The 20,670-nt window shown below is 37.6% G+C and overlaps 1 long non-coding RNA gene across 2 annotated transcripts in view; it reads left to right on the forward strand.

Annotated features, from left to right (window-relative positions):
• Positions 1–2,900: 2,900 nt before the first annotated feature.
• LOC106974935 (uncharacterized) overlaps positions 2,901–20,670 on the forward strand; it is a 43,420-nt gene continuing 25,650 nt past the window's right edge. For both annotated transcript variants that reach the window (XR_008296847.1, XR_008296845.1), the window contains exons 1-2: positions 2,901–3,142; positions 10,897–11,030. This is a non-coding gene — a long non-coding RNA (uncharacterized LOC106974935). The remainder of the gene's footprint in view (positions 3,143–10,896; positions 11,031–20,670) is intronic.

The raw sequence follows: 20,670 nt of genomic DNA on the forward strand, positions 1-20,670 counted from the left end.
CCCTCCAGTGGGTCATGGCAGCTGCTTGCCAGCTTTTAATTTCTATGAGTATACTTCCCTTTGAGGTCTCTGGTCTTTTCCTTCTACTTCCTTGGTAAATGTCTTGTGGTGGAATGACTTTGTTGTGATCATGTACTGTTATTGTGGGAGGAAAATTTGAAGTTCATCCCCTCCTTTTGTGGATAGACAAACTGATTCTCAGCAGAGAAATTACTTGCCCAAAGACAAACCCTTGGTTTGTGCAAATGAGGACCAGCACTTAGGTATCCTGACTATTGAGGCAATGGCTCCATCCTAAGCATACTTCCTTTTTGTTTTCCTTGTCTTCTCCTTCTCCTTCTCCTTCTCCTTCTCCTTCTCCTTCTCCTTCTCCTTCTCCTTCTCCTTCTTCTCCTCCTTCTCCTCCTTCTCCTCCTCCTCCTCATTTTTCTTCTCCTTCTTTTTTCAATTTAAAGTTAGTTGACATAAATTGTATTCTTAGCTTCAGGAGTAGAGCCTAGTGATTCATCTCTTACATATGACACGTAGCGCTCAATCCATAAATTGCACTTCTTAATGCTCATTACCCATTTAACCCATTCCCATACCCACCCCTCCTCCAGCAACCATTAGTTTCTTCTGTGTGTTTAAGATCTCTTATGGTTTGCTCCCTCTCTGTTTTTATCTTATTTTTCATTCCCTTACCCTGTGTTCATCTGTTGTGTTTCTTAAATTCCACATATGAGTGAAATATGATATCTGTCTTTCTCTGACTGACACTCCATCCATGTCATTGCAAATGGCAAGATGTCATTCTTTTTTTATGTCTGAGTAATATCCCATTGCCTATATACACTACACCTTCTTTATCCATTCATCAGCTCTTGGACATTTGGGTTCTTTCCATAGTTTAGATTTTATTCCTATAACTGCTATAAACTTTGGGGTGTATGTGCTCAAGGATTTATAACTTGATTCTTTAATCTGTCATCTCTGCCATCGAATAATATTTCCTTGCATATATATGTTACTTCACTAGATGAACAATATACAACCGAACACAATAATAAACTTCCATTTCCCCTTTCTGACCTTTGTGACATTCATGTCTTCTGTTTTACTTGACACTTGCTATAGACTAAGCAGTATGTTGCTTTTACATTTCCTTAAACCTTACAGTATGTTTTAGAGGAAAATTTTAAATGAGATGATGAAAGTCTGATATTTTTCCAGTTACTATTTGTACCCTCTTCATTACTTCCTACATACCAGTGCCCATCTGTTACCATTGTCTGTTGGCCTGAAGAACTCTCATCGACATTTCTTGTAGTGTGAGTCTATTCTATGACACTTGTAGTGTTGATATGCCTGAAATGGATTTATTTGTCTTCATTTACTTAAGGAAATTTTTCTAGATGTAGAATTTGAGATTGTCATTGGCATTTTCCTTCTTTCATGATTTAAAGATGTCATTTAACATTATTGGTTTATAATTTCTTCTAATAAAGAGTTGGCAGCCCATTTAGCCTTTACCCATATGTATCATGTGTGCTTTCTGAATGTTTTCAGATTTTTCTTTCTCACTCATTTCCACAACTTCATTATTATAGGCCACTGTCTGGTTTTGTGTTTGTGTTTTTCTGCTTGGGGTTTATGGTTTTATCCAGTTTGGAGATTTAAGGCAATTACTGTTGGGTCTCACCCATTCTTGTGTTGTCCCACGAGTCACTGATGCTCTTTACATTTATCTCCTATCTCTTAGTGTCTCTGGGCTTCCATTTGCATAGTTCTTATTGCTGTATCTTCAAGTTCTCACACTTTATTTGTCTGCATCAACCCATCATTCTCTCTTGTTTGATTTTGTTTATGTTTATTTATTTTTGAGAAAGAAACAGAACATGAGTAGTGGAGGGACAGAAAGGGAAACACAGAGTCTGAAGCAAGGTCCTGTCTCTGAGCAGTCAGCACAGAACAAGACGTGGTGCTTGAACCAACAAACCATGAGATCATAACCTGCACCGAAGTCAGATGCTTAATTGACTCAGCCACCAAGGTGCCACTCATCCCTTCATTCTTAAAGCCCATTTGGTATAGTTTTTCATTTCACATATCCTAGTTTCAGCTCTGTAAATTCTATTTTATTATTCTTTATGATTTCCCTTTGTCCCCGCATCACATGTGTATTTTCCTTTAATTCCTGAGCATATTTATAATGGCTCTTTTCACACTTTCACCTGCCATTTGGGGTCTTTGTCTGTGGACTGCTTATTCTCATTGTCACGAGTCCCATTACCCTGCTTATTTGGATGTCAAGTAATTTTTTATTGGAGGGTGGACATGAGACTGTGACAGTGTTGAAAATCTGGATTTTTTAATACCCTTCTTATGAGTGCTGAATGTCATTTTGGCAATTAGTTGATAATTTCTGTCTCAGCTTCATCTTCTCTAGGTTTAATGTTTTTATTATGGTAAGATATACAATGCATAGTATGTACCATTTTCTCGACTTATTTTTAGGCTTTGATGGATGAGTTGAGATTAGCATTTGTTCTAAAGTCATGTTGTTAGATTTAATACTGACATGTGACCTTTCATGGGGTCTCATGATCCATGTATTGATTCATTTTGCTGTCTTGTATTTAAAGATGACTCTGAGTGACACATTTGGGTTTGTATTGTTTGACTCTTTTGGCCTCACCATGACTTTAGTAAAAATAGATCTCACATATTAATTTTTCATCATGAAGGAAAGTTAACATTCCTTTAAAATGTAGTGTCCAGGTGATGATGTCAGGAAGGCCAATGAGAAAACCTTCAGTGATTGGCCAGCTGAACAAGGCCAACCTGAGGGAGCCCTGGTGATTTTCCAGGCATGGTTGTGACATCACTAAAAGACATTGTGACACACCAGTGCTGTTATAAAAGCCAGTCAAGACCCAGGTGGCACTGAGGAGAGTGACGACACTTCAGCCACAACTGTTCCTGCTATTCCTCCTGTTGTTTGCCTGGGTTGTCTTCCCCTGTTGATGGCAAACCCATTGCCCACTATAAGCCTTCAAACTATAAGCCCTCTATCTCAGCTTAGCATTGGACAGAAAACTCACTGGGAAACCAGCCTGAACTGGTAGCTCTTTGATTGGGAGCCCTCCAACTCAGCAGACAAGTAAGCAATTGATTTCCCAGGACAACAGGCCCACTAAGAGCATTGTGAGACCAGGCCTTCTGTTCTAGATTGGCACTGGGCCAATGAGTCCCCTGGACAGTGTGTTGACCAGGAGAGTTTCCACCAAAATTTCTGCATGCCAGTAGAGCACAGGACAATTGAGTCCTTATCACCCAGGATTGACTTCAGCCTTAAGTCCTTTTGGCCTGTCACCTGAATTTTTCCTCTTTCAGGGAGTTCTACTCAGAAGAAAACAATACCAGGCCCTAAAAGATGAGAAAAACCAGTAATTTGAAGACTTTGTATTAAACTTCACGACAGGAGAAGAGGGGGTTGGGAGGAATTTGTAGAGGTGACCCAGGCCCTTAACACAGAGGGGTCACTGTCTGAGGTCCTCCAGATTAAAGGGAGGTGCTTCCACCTGGAGGGAGAGGTACAGACCTTAGAACAGGTGTAGTAGTGGGGTGACAGGAAGACTCAGCTCCATGAAGTGCAGAGATTCATTGTGCACACAAAGGACTTCCTGGAAGATTTTGCTTCCTAGGCAATATTGTCCAAGGGGTAACGTACTCCCACCCACCAAAGATGGCATAAAAGGGGGGCTGAGAAAAGTGTGATCATCTCCAGAAGTGGGGGCATTGCATGAGTTTACAATTTACATGAATTTTAAATAAATAATTTAAGGTGATCATTTCAGAATAATTAAGAGAAACAATCCGTGGGTTATTGTAATGCACATCCCAGGTTGCAGGCAATATTGCATCTTATGACTCATCATATTGTCATGGTGGTGGATAGGGGTCTCCACAGCTCTGAGAATGTGTCATTGAACTATAGAGAGCTGACACTGAGTACAACCTGCCTGTACGCATCAACACTTTCTCAAACATTGACTTATAGAACTCAAGGACAGCTGCTGAGGTCAGCACATTCTGATAGAAAGTAAAAGGCAGTATGAAAGCAAATGTGACAAGAGCAGAGAACCAGGATGGAGGGAGGCCAGAGGCATTGTACCATTCCCTGTCTCTGAGAGTGTGTGGTATCAGTGTGGTAGGCAAAGAAAGAAGTGTGAGGAGCTATGATGGTGGGCTTTGTTCTGACCAAGGAAGCAATTCAGTTATTGGGAGAGACATGTGGGATTCAAATTGGGTCTTTAAGGGTTTGGGAGGCAGAGTAAGGCAGAGAGTGAGAGAGGTGGGAACAGGTGTGCCTTGGAGACTGTAGGGTGTGCATGGGCATGAAGGAAAGTGGCTACTCTCAAGAACAGAGTTGGGGCACCTGGGTGACTCAGTCAGTCAGACATTGGACTTCAGCTCTGGTCATGATTTCATGGTTTGTGGGTTTAAGCACCACATCAGGCTCTGTGGAACCTGTTTTGGACACATCTTGGAGCCTGTTTTGGATTCTGTGTCTTCCTCCCTCTTTCTGTCCTTCCCCCACTCACAATCTGTCTCTCTCTGTCTCAAACATAAATAAATATTTAAAAGATAAAAAAATAAACAAAAAGAACAGAGTTGAGAGTCCATGATGAATTGGGCACTTGGGACTAGAAGGGAATTCAATTATAAGGTTCCAGGCTCAGCTCTTCCTGGAAAATGGTCCCTCTTAGCTCCAGGAATGTGGATTTGAAGCTTAGGTGAGGTGCAGATCACAGTAGGCTGGGGCCTATCTGTGACTCCAGCTGAGGTGCAGGGGAAGAGTCTAGTCCCATGGCTACTGAGTTGTGCTCAGGACAGGGTGCTCCTAGCACCTGGGCATAAACTGATGGAAACCATGAGAAAGATAACTCTGGAGGTGGAACATGAATTTCAGGGGGACATGGGAAGCAGGAAGCTTGTTTCTCTAAGATGGGTGGTATCTGACATGACATGAGGGCTCCTGCTTTTAGGAGCCTGTGGGGAGGCCAGTGGAGTCCAAGTCACTTAGATGTAAGGGGGATGTGGGTCGCTTTTGTGATCCCATCCTTTGGAAACTCCTGGTTATAGCAGCTCAGACCCTGTTCAGCACACCCTGGTTTTCCAGAAACATCAGGCTCCTGGATGGGCTGAGAGCTCAGAACTCCGCATTCCTTGAGTCTCCATTCCTTTATATGTAAAATGCAGACAACCTGGAGTGGGGGTGTGGTCAAGTGAAAAGGAGACACAGGAGATGTCAGGGTTCAGGAGAGGATAAAAAGGGCAAATGAGAGGTGGTCTCCTAAGGAAAGATAAAAATTGGGACAGTCCACTGTGAGCCAGGTCTTGGCTCTGGCCCATCCATCTCAAAGGAAAAGCATCAGCTCTAGAGGAGTAGTCTGGGTTCTGCTTCTGTTACACCCCTGGTTAAAGTCTGTCACAGCTCAGCACCTGCCCAGTCACAGCCCAGCACCAGACCCCTTTTATCTCTTTCCCTGCTGCTTGACACCCACAGGTTATGGTCCTGGGGAGGCTTGGAGCTCCAGGGAGCCAGGGTGGGACTGCTAGATTTAGGCAACTATTCTGAGAAGTGATGACACATAGATCATTAATATAGGTAGGTATGTAGGTAGGTAGATTTATAGATTAACAGGAAGCTGCAAGTAGTACAGAAAGGTCATTTCACAAAGGCAGCATCTATTCATTTTGCCCCAGTGTAACATCTTACATCACTGCAGGACAATATTAACATCAGGAAACTGACAGTGGCACAATGAGCATGTCTGGCTCTGTCAGTTTGTCATGTACATTCACATATCCAACAGCACAATCCATGTGTGGAACAGCTCCATCATCCAAAAGATCCCCCTCATGCTACTCACCCCTCCCCCCCAACATCGCTGGCCATGACAATTAACCATTTATTTTACATTTGGGGAGTTTTGTCTTTTTTGTTTCATGAAGGGAACCCTACAGCCATGACCTGTGATGTTGTTTGTTTGTTTCCACTCAGGGTAATACCCTACAGATCCATCCAAGTTTTGTGTATCACAGCTTCAGCTTTATGGCCTCTTTATCACTCAGTAGGATTCCCTAGTGTGGATATGTCACAGTTTGTTCATCCAGTCACCTTTTGAGGGATATTTTGTTTGTTTTCTACTCTTTTGGCTATTACAAATAAACCTTCAGTGAACATCTGTGCACAGTGTTTTATGGTATCTCAATCAGTCCAGGAGACTGATTGCTGTGTTTTAAAGTTTAAAAATAGCTTGTATTGAACGTATCAAACTCTCTTACCAGAGTGGCTGTGCCATTTCATTTATATTCCCACCAATGATGTTTGAGAGAGCTGCTTCTTTCCAACATTTCATGTTTGTACTGTTTTTTTTTTTTCCAGCTCTTCTAACAGGTGGCATTTTCATTTACATTTCCCTCATGGCTGTGATGTTGCTTTTTTTGTTTTGTTTTGTTTTTTTCATGTGCTTATTTGCCACCTACATGTTCTCTTTGATGTAATGTCTGTTCATTTGTTTTGCCCATTTTCTCTTTGAGTAGTTTTTTTTTTTCCTTTTGAGTGTTGAATGTTCCTTAAATATTCTAGTGAGAAGTTTTTTTGTTTGTTTGTTTGTTTGTTTGTTTGTTTTATCAGATATGTGGTTTGCAAATATTTTTACCTAGTCTATAGCTTGTCTTTTCATGCTCCTTGTAGGAGCAAATGCTCTTATTAGAATAAATGTTTTCAATTTTGGTAAAGTTCTGTTTATCAAGTGTTTTCATTTTTAGTGCTTGGGTTAAGAACACACCAATCCCTAGGTCTTAAAGATCTTCTCCTGTGCCTCTACTGTAAAAGTTTTATAGCTTTATGTTTTGTTTTGAATCTATGCTGTGATAATTTGAGTTCACATTTGTATAAGAAGTGAAGTTTAGATCAAGGTATTTTTGTTTGTTTTGTTTTTGTTTCTTTGCCAATGCATGTCTAATGGCTTTAACACCTGTTGCTGACAAGACTCTCCTCACAAAGTGCATTATTTACCTTTGCCAAAAATCAGTGATTAATATTGTCATAGTTCTATTTCTTTGTCCCCTCTTCCCTATTGAATCTGTGTCTTTGTCTCCACCAACACCACATCTTCAGATGGAGCATATTAATTTCTCCAATTTTATTCCTTTTCAAAGCTGTTTGACCTCTCCTAATTCCTTTTCATTTCCATTCCATTCCATTTCATTTTTCATTTCTAGAAAATGAAGCTGTGTCTATAAAATAAATATTACTTGGCTTTCCACAGGAAATGTGTGAAACCTATCAATATGGAGAGATGACATTTTTACTATGTTGTATCTTCTTACCTGTGAGCATGATATGTCTCTCATTTATTTAGATGTTTGATTTCTTTCATCAGTGCTGTATAGATTTCAGCATACAAGTCTTGTGCATGGTTTTTAGTCTTTGATCTTAGTGTTGTAATGATGACAAATTGTGTATTAAAATTTCATCTGCAATGTTTTCATTGCTAGTGAATAGAAATAAAGGTATTCTTCTATGTTTGTCCTGTATCCTGACAGCTTCCTGAATTCACATGCTAGATCTAAAGCAGTTTCTGTTTTGTTGTGGTTCACTAGAACTTTCTAGATAGATAATTGCTGGAATTTCCTACATATGCAAACATGCTATACTAATGTATGGACAATTTTATTTTTCTCTTTCCAGTCTACATACCTCCTTCACACTTTTCTTTGCTTTATTGCTAGTCTAGAATTTTAGCACCGCATTGAATAAGAATGGTGGGAGAACATGACCTTGACTTGTTTCTGATCTTTAGGAAGAAAACATCTGTTTTTCACTATTGTGTATAATGTGGGTAGAGCTTTTTTATAGAGATATTTCATGAAGTCGAGGAATTCCTTCTATTTTTCTGTTTTCTGAGGTTTTTTTGGTGAATGTGTATTGAATTTTGTGAATTGCTTTCCTGCATCACCTGACGTGATCATGTGGTTATTCTTTAGTAGCCTGGGGATAGGATGGGTTATTTTTTTAATTGATTTTTAAGTATTGTAATTGTCTCACATTTCTGAAATAATCATGTGGGCATGGTGTATGGATCTTTTTCTGTAGGAATGAATTCTATTTGATAATGTTTTGTGTGGAATTTGGGAGGTGTATTCATGAAAGATGTTAGCCTGTATTTTTTTATTGATATTCTTTTTCATGTTTAGATTCAAGGTAATGCCAGCTTCATAAAAAAAAAAAAAAAAAAGAAGTGTACTTCCTTGTTTTCTTTCTATTTGCTGGAAAATATGCAAAACAGAGGTCAATTTTGTTAAAATGCTTGGAAGAATTCTCCATTTAAATAATCTACATCTGGATGTAACATTTTTAGAGTATTAAAATTACAAATCTGATTTATTTCATAGTTATAGGAGTATCCCAAATACCTATTTCAACGGAGGGCATGGAGTAGTATGTGCTTTTTGCAATCTTGGTCCTTTCTTCTCAGATGTCCTATTTGTGTAGGTACAGTATTTCCTTATTAATCTTTTGGTATGTGCAGAATCTGAATTCATACCGCTAGTTCATTCCTGATCCTGAGAATTTGTGTTTTCTTTTTTCATCCGTTTGCCAGAGTTTGGTTAACTTTACGGATCACTCTTTCACTGAGTTACCTCTTTTTTTCAACCAATTTCATTAATTTCTGCTCTAATTTTTATTATTAATATTATTTTTTACTTATTTTGGGCTAATTTTGCCCTTCTGTTTTATGTTTCTCACGATGTGAATTTTGATTATTGCTTTGAGGCTTTTCTTCCTCAATGTAAGCACTTAATCCTTGCGTTAACACTCTCTCAGGGCAACTTTAACTGTGCCCCACAAATTTTAGTATGCCATATATTATTATAATTTAATTGTTTTACTTTCAATGGAGACTTCTTCTTCCACCAATGGATTATATAGAGTTTTATTTTATCTTTTAATTGTTTAGGGGTTTTCCTATATTTTTTCTTTCATTCCTTAGTATGATTTTATTGTGGTTGAACAATATAGTCTGTATGATTTTAATTCTTTCAAATTTGTTGAGGTTTGTTTTATGACCCAAGATACAGCCTAACTTCCTATATGTTCTGCAGGCACTAGAAAACAATATAAATTTTGTAGTTATTGGTAGGATTGTTTTGTAAGTGTCTATGTCAATGAGCTAAAGTTGTACTACAACAAACTAGAAAACGGAAAAACAAAATAAACCCAAGCTAAGCAGAAGGAAGGAAAAAATAAAAATGAGAAGACATCAAGGAAACTAAAACAAGAACTTCTTTCCATCTGCTCATATGCTCTTCTTTGTATGAGTGCATGACCTGAGAGCATGTGCTGTCTGTTGCCTCCATCTTCTTCATCCCCTGGCGAACTCCGTTAGGATCCTCACAGAGAGCGCCGTCCCCCTCCCCCGCAATCTAGCCTATATCCCAGACCACCCTGCCCCTCTCCTGTGCACACACACTGGTGGCATCAGGATGACAGTAAATGTGATTGCTTCTTCTATCTATAGTTCCCCCACCCCCCAGAATGTGACCTTCGAGGGCACAGGGACTGAACTCCTCAATCTAGTCCATGCAGAGTAGGTATTTTGCCCTAACAGATGCATTGTTCTTTAGGGCAGGCCACGTTTAAAGAAACAAAGCCAATTTAGTACTATGCAGTATAGAGTTGTAGTTGAACAGGAGCTATCCATCCAGGTTCTTTCTTTAAACTGTATTAAGTGCCTGTGCCACAAAACACTGTCCCAGTGAACAGGACAGTGTATTTCCCAGGACACAGTGTGCTCCTTCTCCATTGTTGGGTGAACCATGCATTGAATCCCTATGGAGATAACCAATTCCTGGACATATGGAAGTGGGCATGAATTCACAGCTCCCAGAGGACCTGTTTCCAGAGGCACCGTTATCTTTGTAGTGCAGTTCAAATACTTTATACCATGTTTATAAGGTCCTACCTGGTGGGACTCCCATTTGCCTCTCCTGCTGCATCCTACAACTCTCCCCTGTTGACCCGTATCCTCCGGTGCATTAGGTCATTATTCACTCCATATGGTTTCCATTCCTGGCCTTTACCTAATTCTCCCCTTGATGGGGAACACTACCCCACACAACTCACAAATTTACCTGCCTCGTCCTGTCTAGTTTTACTAATCTTTTTGTTTTAGGGTTCTTAGGTAGTATAAAGACTTTTTATGTGTTGATCTTAGTCTAGAACTTTACTAAATTTGTTTTTGTTCTAACTGTGGTTGTTTTATGTACATATATTTAGAATTAAGCCATCTGCAAACAAATATATATTTACTGTTTCCTTCCAGACTTGGATGCCCTTATTTTTTTTAATCCAATTACTTTGGCTAGCAATTACAATATAATATTGAATAGGAGGCATGAGAATGGACATTTTTTTCCTTATTTAAATTATATAAGGAAAAGCTTTAGTTTTTCCACCACTGAGCATGATGTAAGCTGTGAGATTGAGTTTTGTGGCCTGTATTGTGTGGTATATGTGCTGCCGAAGTGAGCACAGGCCTGTATTGTGTGATCTCTCCATGAGAACTACATCATCCTCCAGGACATCAGCAGCAGCCCCAGCACCTCCTGGTTGGCAGGGTTTAAACATAAGTACATACAGTACATCTTCCATTTTTTTTTAATCATCCTAGGAGTTCTGTTTGTCTCTTGATAGTAACTGCATCTTCTATACTGCTGCTTCTTCTACTGTGACCCAGAGATATCTACTGCATGTCAGTAAATATGGCTCACTTTCCTCCATAAGCTCTATCAACAGGACACTCCTCATTTTGACATTACCCAGGGATGTTTTCTTTATAGGAGTCATGCTGTTGTCAAGTGAATACATGGCGATTCTCTTGCCCATTCATCAGAGGCAGTACCAGCACCTTCACAGTACCAGCCCCTCCTCAAGAGTCTCCACAGAGAGAAGGGCCACCCAGACTGTCCTGTTGGTGAGTTTCTCTGTGGTCATATACTGGGTGGACGTCATCATCTCATTCTCTTCATGTTTGTTACGGGGATATTATCCAGTCATCCTGGATTTTCAGAAGTTTGTGTCCAATGTGTATGCCACTGTCAATGCATTGGTGGTAATTTGTCCTGATAAAAGGATAAAAATGTGCTTCAAAAGTGTGGAAAATTTTCAACCAATGTATAACTACATATTCATGAAATAGTTGCCTCCAAAACTGATTATTTTGCTTTTATTCAAACAGCAGAGTATTTATGTAACATTTAAAATTCAATTTTAATTTAAGTATAATTTAACATCATATCCTAATTTATCTAAATGTATTTGAAACTTATGATGCCAAGGACATTCCAGTGTCAGTAGTTTAGTATTCAGGAAGATTTGGTAGTCCCATGTTTACAAGGTCATTCATTTTGCATTTTATTTCTCATCTCCCTTAAGGAAAATTTTCTCTCTATACAAGGAAGTTATACTCTAATACAGCACTATTGTACTTTAGTACAATGTTGGTATTCCTTATAGATAGCATAATATTTTTATATTAATTTCAATTTTAATTTCAAGATATTTAGTTATATATACAATTTTAGATGAAATGACATTTTCTCTCTGCACGATTTACATTTATTTCTCTTATGTTCTGGCTTCTTTTAAGGCTACAAAGATTTTTGCTTCCACATTTGTATGTTTTCTCTATTTTACCTTTCACTACTTTCAAATGTGTTTCTCTTTCTCTAAATGCTTTTAATTTTTTTTCCTTTTCTTTTTTAAGGTTTTCATTTGAATTCCAGGTAATTAAATACAATGAACTATTATTTTCAGGTGTACAATATAGCGATTCAACATTCCCATACAACACCTGGTATGCATCACAACAGGTGCATTCCTTAATCCTTATCACAGATTTAACCCATCCCCTCACCCACCTTCCTTCTAGTAGCCATGTGTTTTCTATAGTTAAGAGTCTCTTTCTTGGTTTGCCTCTCTTTTTTCGCCTTTACTTGTTTGTCTTATTTCATAACTTCCACATATGAGTAAAATCCGATGGTATTTGCCTTTCTCTCACGGACTTATTTCATTTAGCATAATATGCTCTAGCTCCATTGCTATTGTTGCAAATGACAAGATTTCATTCATTTTTAATGGCAGAGTTATATTCCATTGTGTGTGTGTGTGTGTGTGTGTGTGTATACACACCACATCTTCTTTATCCATTCATCAGTCTATAGACTTTTGGACAGTGTCCAGAATTTAGCTACTGTAGATAATGCTGCTGTAAATATCTGAGGGCATGTATCCCTTTCAATTAGTATACCCTATGGATATTCCTTTTCTTTGGTGTTTCATTATTTATCTATTTTGTTACAGTGCATTTCTGATTTGAACATCTTTGTCTAGTTTTTAAATTAGAAACTTATTAACCATTCTTGTATTTTATACTATTGTACTATACTATTGTTTATACTCTAGTGCAACAATTAAATGATTTTTCTTCTTATCCTGATCTTTATTTATCTGTAGTGACTACTGTATTTTACATGAATGTCCAGTCTTTAATGTCCTTCGCTGTGATATTTCTGCTCAATATTCTAGTTTACTATTTCTTTCATCAACTTGGACTCATTTAATGTTTAATTACAATTTTGTTTTCTAAATTAACTTATTTTAGCCTAATTATATAAGCTCTTTTACCAATATTCTTCACCAGAGTATAGCTTGTTTCTCTTTCCATGTATTTTGATTTCCTATTTTTCCATTGTATTTATTGAAACATTTTGAACAGGGGCACCTGGGTGGCACAGTTGGTTGGGCCTCTGACTCTTGATCTTGGATCAGGTCATGATCTCACAGCTCATGGATTTGGGCCTGCGTCAGGCTCTGTGCTGACAGCATGGAGCCTGCTTAGGATTCTGTCTCCCCTTTTCTCTGCTCCTCCCCGCTCCTGTGCACTCTCTCTCTCTCAAAATAAATAAACTTATTTTTTAAAATATTTTGAATATATTGATTATATCTGTATTATGTGACCCTTTATTCATTAGCTTATTTATCTGTGTGTCTCACCCTTTCTAATTTGGTTACAAATTTTGTACATATCACATTTTGGATTTCTCCACTCTCTCTGTTTGTTCCACTCACTCTCAGGGCAGATTGGAAAATCGACACAGGTTCAATCTATTGCCTTGTGGTCAACCAGGATCTGGATGGAGAAGTGGGTTCTTAGTTTGATTACTCTTTTAGATCCTGCTATGGACTCACTTCAGGTCCTGGAATGTTCTTATATTTTATTGGCTTTGTTGGATATTTTAAGCGTTCTTTTAAATTTTTAGTGCTTTTAGTTATCTGCACTAAAGGAATTTGGAACACATTTATTATTATTATTATTATTTTACTAAAACTGCAGATATTCACAAGTACACATGAGGAAAATATTTCATATACACACTTTTTGACAGACAATAACATCTTATAAATATTTCTTTTTTATACATATGGGCAATTTCTGCCATATTTTAAGTAACTGTATCACAATATAATTTTTGCAACATAATTAATTTAATAATACTTGTAAGTATTTTTGTGTTTTGCACAAATTTCTGATTGGGTAATCAGTCACTATTAATGGGGTGTGTCTGTGTATCACAATGCATTACTGTTTTTCTATAACATTATGTTACTCTTGGTAGAACTACTTTGTGTATTCAAGTCCTTTTGCTTCACTTAATATGCTTTATTAGTATATACAAGTTGTTGTAGAAGTAATCTCGATTTGGATTTTCTACCTGGTAGTTATGCAAAAGATGTTATTTGAGATATTTATTTAGTGAGATGCTACTTGTTGATTTTCCTTAAATTGATAGTTTCTATTGTCATTTCACAGAGCCCAGAAATATGACATGTAAGATTTCTACTTTCATATATTTTATGGTTTTTTAAGCCTTAAAATGTGCCTTTTGAATTAATTACTCTGGCATGTGTTTCTCTGGCATCCTCCTTTTCCTCATCAAAAATCCTTCCAATTTATCTCCTGAAGTACTCAAACTTTCTAATAAAGCTATTTAGCGCTTGTAAAGAGTGTTTTGTTTGCCATATATACAAACTACTTTATGACTATGATGGTTTTATTGTCACCTAATGTAATTTTAAATGTCTTAGTGTCTGTCTTACATGAATTTTTGTTTTAAATATTGAACTCATTTGAATTATATCTATATGAGTATACATCTTGCATGTGTAATTGTTTTTTTATTTTTTAAGTAATTTTTAAATGCGTTTTTATTTTTGAGGGAAAGAGACTGAGCAAGCACTATGATGTGGAGCTTAAACTTGGGCCCCTCAAAATCATGCTCTGAGCTGAGGTCAGATACTTAACCAATTGAGCCATCCAAGTGCCCCTTTTTAAAATTTTTGTTTAATGTTTATTTTGAAAGAGAGTGTGAGCGGGGGAGAGGCAAAGAGAGAGGGAGGTACAGAATTCAAAGCAGGCTCCAGACAATGAGCTGTCAGCACAGAGCCTGAAACAGGGCTCAAAATCAGGAGCCATGAGATCATAACCTAAGTAGAAATAGGATGCTTAACCAACTGAGCCACCCAGGTGTCCCCTATGTGTAATTGTTAACCACTTCTTGCATAAAATTTTCACATCTCAACACCATTCTTTATTCATGTCATTTTGTATGTCTTTATTCAAATTTATTTTGGTTCTCTAATTATTGATGTAGAAGAGAAGGTCAGATTAGTCTCCGGTCTTGATAAAATTCACAATCAAATGGCACAGTTCCCTATTTTTTTTTTTTTTTGATCATGTACTGTGTTTGTCCACACAGTAAATGTAAGTAGAAAGTACAGTGGTGGTTAAACCAGCCCTGCAAGAAATTTTAAGGGGGAACTCTCTGAGGGGAGAAAAGATGAATATATATATACACCAAAAGCAAAAATATATTAGAAAGGACCAGAGAACAACACCAGAAACTCCAACTCTACAAGCATCATGATGGCAATAAATTCATATCTTTCAGTACTCACTCTAAATGTCAATGGACTCAATGCTCCAATCAAGAGACGTAGGGTAACAGAATGGGTAAGAAAACAAGACCCATCTATATGCTGTTTACAAGAGACCCACTTTAGACCTAAAGACACCTACAAATTGAAAATAAGGGGATGGAGAACAATCTATCATACTAATGGTCAACAAAAGAAAGCCGGAGTAGCCATACTTATATCAGACAACCTAGACTTTAAAATAAAAACAGTATCAAGAGATGCAGAGGGCCATTATATCATAATCAAGGGGTCTATCCACCAAGAAGACCTAACCATTGTAAACATTTATGTGCCAAATGTGGCAGCACCCACATATATAAATCAAGTAATCACAAACATAAAGAAACTCATCGATAGTAATACCATAATAGTAGGAGACTTCAACACCCCACTTACAGCAATGGACAGATCATCTAATAAAAAAGTCAGCAAGAAAACAAGGGCTTTGAATGACACACTGGGCCAGATGGACTTAAAAGATATATTCAGAACATTTCATCCTAAAACAGCAGAACATAAATTTTTCTCCAGTGCACATGGAATGTTCTCCAGAATGGATCATATACTGGGGCACTAATCAGCCCTAAGTAAGTTCAAAAAGATCGAGATCAAACCTTGCATATTTTCAGACCACAATGCTATGCAACTCAAAATGAACCACAAGAAAACATTTGGAAAGGTAACAAATATTTGGAGACTGAAGAACATCCTACTAAAGAATGAATGGGCTAACCAAGAGGTTAAAGAGGAAATTTAAAAATATATGGAAGTCAATGAAAATGATAACACCACAACCCAAAACCTCTGATATGTGGCAAAGGTGGTCATAAGAGGAAAGTATATATCAATCCAGGCCTTCCCAAAGAAAGAAGAAAGATCTCAGATTCACAACCTAACTTTATGCCTTAAGGAGCTGGAAAAAGAACAGCAAATAAAACCCAAAACCAGCAGGAGACAGGAAATAATAAAGATTAGAGCAGAAATTAATGCTATCAAAGGCCCCAAAACAGTGGAAGAGATCAATGAAACCAGAAGATGGTTCTTTGAAAGAATTAACAAAATTTATAAACAACCACTAGCCAGTTTGATCAAAAAGAAAAAGGAAAGGACCCAAATAAAATCAAGAATGAAGGAAGACAGATCACAACCAACACAGCAGAAATAAAAACAAGAGAATATTATGAGCAATTATATGCCAATAAAATGGGCATTCTGGAAGAAATGGACAAATTCCTAGAAAGATATACACTACCAAAACTGAAACAGGAAAAAATAGAAATTTGAACAGACCAATAACCAATAACGAAATCGAATGAGTAATCAAAAATCTGCCAAAAAAAGAAGAGTCCAGGGCCAGATGGCCTCCAGAGGAATTGTACCAAACATTTAAGGAAGAGTTAACACATATTCTCTTGAAACTGTTCCAAAAAATAGAAATGGAAGGAAAACATCCAAACTCTTTCTATGAAGCCAGCATTACCTTGATTCCAAAACCAGAGACCTCACTAATAACAAGAACTATAGACCAATTTCCCTGATGAACATGGATGCAAAAATCCTCAACAAGATATTAGCCAACCGGATCCAATAATACATTAAAAAAATATTCACCACAACCAAGTGGGATTTATACCTGGGATGCAGGCCTGGTTCAATATCCACAAAACAATTAACGTGATTCATCACATCAATAAAAGAAAGTAAAAGAACCTTATGATCCTCTCAATAGATGCAGAGAAAGCATTTGACAAAATACAGCATCCTTTCTTGATAAAAAACCCTCAAGAAAGTATGGATAGAAGGAACATATCTCAAGATCATAAAAGTCATATATGAACGACCCAACAGTAATATCATCCTCAATGGGGAAAAACTGAGAGCTTCCCCCCTAAGGTCAGGAACAAGATGGGATGGCCACTCTCGCCACTGTTATTCAACATAGTATTGGAAGTCATAGCCTCTGCTATCAGACAACACAAAGAAATAAAAGGAATCCAAATCAGCCAAGAGGAGGTCAAATTTTCACTCTTCGCAGATGACATGATAGTCTAAATGGAAAACCCAAAAGATTCCAGCAAAAAACTTCTAGGACTGATTCATGAATTCAGCAAAGTTGCAGGATATAAGATCATTGCACAGAAACCGGTTGCATTCCCATACACCAACAATGAGGTGACAGAAAGAGAAATCAAGAAATCGATCCCATTTACAGTTGCACTAAAAACCATAAAGTACCTAGGAATAAATCTAACCAAAGAGGTGAAAAATCTATACACTGAAAACTGTAGAAAGCTTAAGAAAGAAATTGAAGAAGACACAAAGAAATGGAAAAAGATTTCATGCTCCTGGATAGGAAGAACAAATATTGTTAAAATGTCAGTACTACCCAAAGCACTCTACATATTCAATGCAATCCCTATCAAAATAACACCAGCATTCTTCACAGAGCTAGAACAAAGAATCCTAAAATTTGTATGGAACCAGAAAAGACCCCAAATAGCCAAAGCAATCTTGAAAAAGAAAACCAAAACAGGAGGCATAACAATCCCAGACTTCAAGGTATACTACAAAGCTATAATCATCAAGACAGCATGGTACTGGCACAAGAACAGACACTCAGATCAATGGAACAGAATAGAGAACCCAGAAATGGACCCACAAACGTATGGGTAGCTAATCTTTGACAAAGCAGGAAAGAATATCCAATGGAATAAAGACAGTCTCTTCAGCAAGTGGTGCTGAGAAAAATGGACAACGACATGCAGAAGAGTGAACCTGGACCGCCTTCTTACACCATACACAAAAATAAACTCAAAGTGGAAGAAAGTCCTCAATCTGAGATAGGAAGCCATAAAAATCCTCGAGGAGAAAGCAGGCAAAAACCTCTTTGATCTTGCCCACAGCAGTTTCTTACTCAACACGTCACTGGAGGCAAGGGAAACAAAAACAAAAATGAACTACTGGGACCTCATCAAACTAAAAATCTTCTGCATAGCGAAGGAAACAATCAGCAAAACTAAAAGGCAACTGACAGAATGGGAGAAGATATTTGCAAGTGACATATCAGATAAAGGGTTAGTATCCAAAATCTACAAAGAACTTATCAAACTAAATACCCAAAAAACAAAGAATCCAGTGAAGAAATGGGCAAAAGACATGAATAGACACTTCTCCAAAGAAGACATCCAGATGGCCAACCGACACATGAAAAAATGCTCAACATCACTTATCATCAGGGAAATACAAATCAAAACTACAATGAGATACCACCTTACACCGGTCAGAATGGCTCACATTAACCACCCAGGCAACAACAGATGTTGGTGAGGATGAGGAGAAAGAGGATGTATTTTGCATTGTTGGTGGGAATGTAAGCTGGTACAGCCACTCTAGAAAACAGTATGGAGGTTTCTCAAAAAAACTGAAAATAGAATTATCCTACGACCCTGCAATTGTACTGCTAGGCATTTATCCACAGGATACAGGTGTGCTATTTCAAAGGGACACATGCTCCCCCATGTTAATAGCAGCACTATCAACAATAGCCAAAGTATGGAAAGAGCCCAAATGTCCATCGATGGATGAATGGATAAAGAAGATGTGGTATATATAGTATTACTTGGCAATCGAAAAGAATGAAATCTTGCCATTTGCAACTACATGGATGGAACTGGAGGGTATTATGCTAAGTGAAATTAGTCAGTCAGAGAAAGACAAAAATCACATGACTTCACTCATATGAGGATTTTAAGAGACAAAACAGATGAACATAAGGAAGGGAAACAAAAATAATATAAAAACAGGGAAGGGGACAAAACAGAAGAGACTCATAAATATGGAGAACAAACTGAGGGTTTCCTGAGGGGTTGTGGGAGGGGCTATGGGCTAAATGGGTAAGGAGCATTAAGGAATCTACTCCTGAAATCATTGTTTCACTATATACTAACTAATTTGGATGTAAATTTTAAAAAATAAAAAATAAATAAAGTTAAAATAAAAAAAAAGTACACCAGTGGTAGTTATACTTGTTTCCTAAAACAGAAAACCCTGTGAAAGTAGTATTCATTGTCTCCCCAAAATCTCATTCTTCTATATTATTATTCCTTATTTATCCATCTCAACTGAGTATATACATACATGAAATACTCCAAACTAAATTTATATTTCTATATAGATAAACACAAATTATCTGAATAAATTCAAGAGGGAATATTATATATGAATAAATCTATAAAAAGTAAAAAGAGTAAAGAAACATTTCTTACACACACAAAAGTCCAAACTCATATGGATTTCTTCTTAATTTATGAAAGATTAAAAAAATATATGCCAATCCTTTGTAAACCCTTCAAAAACAGAGAATGAACTGGGAAATTGACCAATCATTTGCCAATTCATTTTATGAGACCTGCCAGTATGAGACCCAGAAAAGAGAGTCAGATAAAACCATCATGAGTAATTGCAGACCATTATCTCTCATAAATGTAGACACATGAATTATTTTTTTAAAAACGTGCAAATTGCAGCATATAAAAACAATTACATACAGTGAGTGATGGATCACAGAATTCTACTCCTGAAACCAGTATTGCATTATATGTTAACTAATAAAATTGAAATTACAAATAATTACATACAATGAACACGTATTATCTCTCAAAGACAAATGTTTAACATTTCCAAATCAATCAATGTGATGCACCATATTGATAGATAATAGAACTAAAACTAATACTTTCAATAAATATTGAAAGCACTTCGGGTTTCTGGGTGGCTCAGTCTAGCGTCCGACTTCAGCCCAGATCATGATCCCACGCTTCATGAGTTCGAGCCTCATGTCGGACTCTATGCTGACAGCTCAGAGCCTGGAGCCTGCTTAAGATTCTGTGTCTCCCTCTCTCTTTGTCCCACCTCTACTTGCACTCTAACTCTGTCTCCCAAAAATAAATAAATATTAAAAAAATTAAAAAAAATATTAAACGCATTTGAAACTAAGACCCAATCATTATAGAACCCTCAGAGGGAGCTAAGATGGTACACCCTAAGCTGGTCTCATCACTCTAACAGAACTAGATAATCATGAAACCATTCTGAATACAGATGGGCCAATGGTTGTTAATGTCAGACAGGAGGCGCCATGTTTGTTTATCTTAGGTATCCTAGGGGATAAGGCAGATAGGGGTAATAATCTCAGGGTTAACTAGGCACCTTTTCTTTTGTTAACCAGTTCCACTCTGGGATGCTTCACCTGCAGTGCAACGGTCTGTAGCTCAATTTACCTGTTTACCTAACTTGGTCTTTTCCTCCTGTGACAGCAGCTTTTTGCTATAGCACTAAATTGGGGGATGCTTCCACCCAGAACGTCTAATCTTGCTTACCTCATATACCTTTGTATTGGGTGCCTTTCCGCCCCTCTGGGGCCTTTGCCCCCTCTCTATTCTGGGGGCTCTGCACTCCCTCTCTATTTTGGGATGCCTTTGCACCTCCTTATTCTTGGTGCCTTTGCACTTCTCTATTCTGTGGTACCAGTCTTGTTTACCCAAACTCGGGTATAAGCATCCTATGACTATGTATTT

The sequence above is a fragment of the Acinonyx jubatus genome, chromosome A1 (genome assembly GCF_027475565.1).
Source record: "Acinonyx jubatus isolate Ajub_Pintada_27869175 chromosome A1, VMU_Ajub_asm_v1.0, whole genome shotgun sequence".
NCBI classification, from domain to species: domain Eukaryota; kingdom Metazoa; phylum Chordata; class Mammalia; order Carnivora; family Felidae; genus Acinonyx; species Acinonyx jubatus.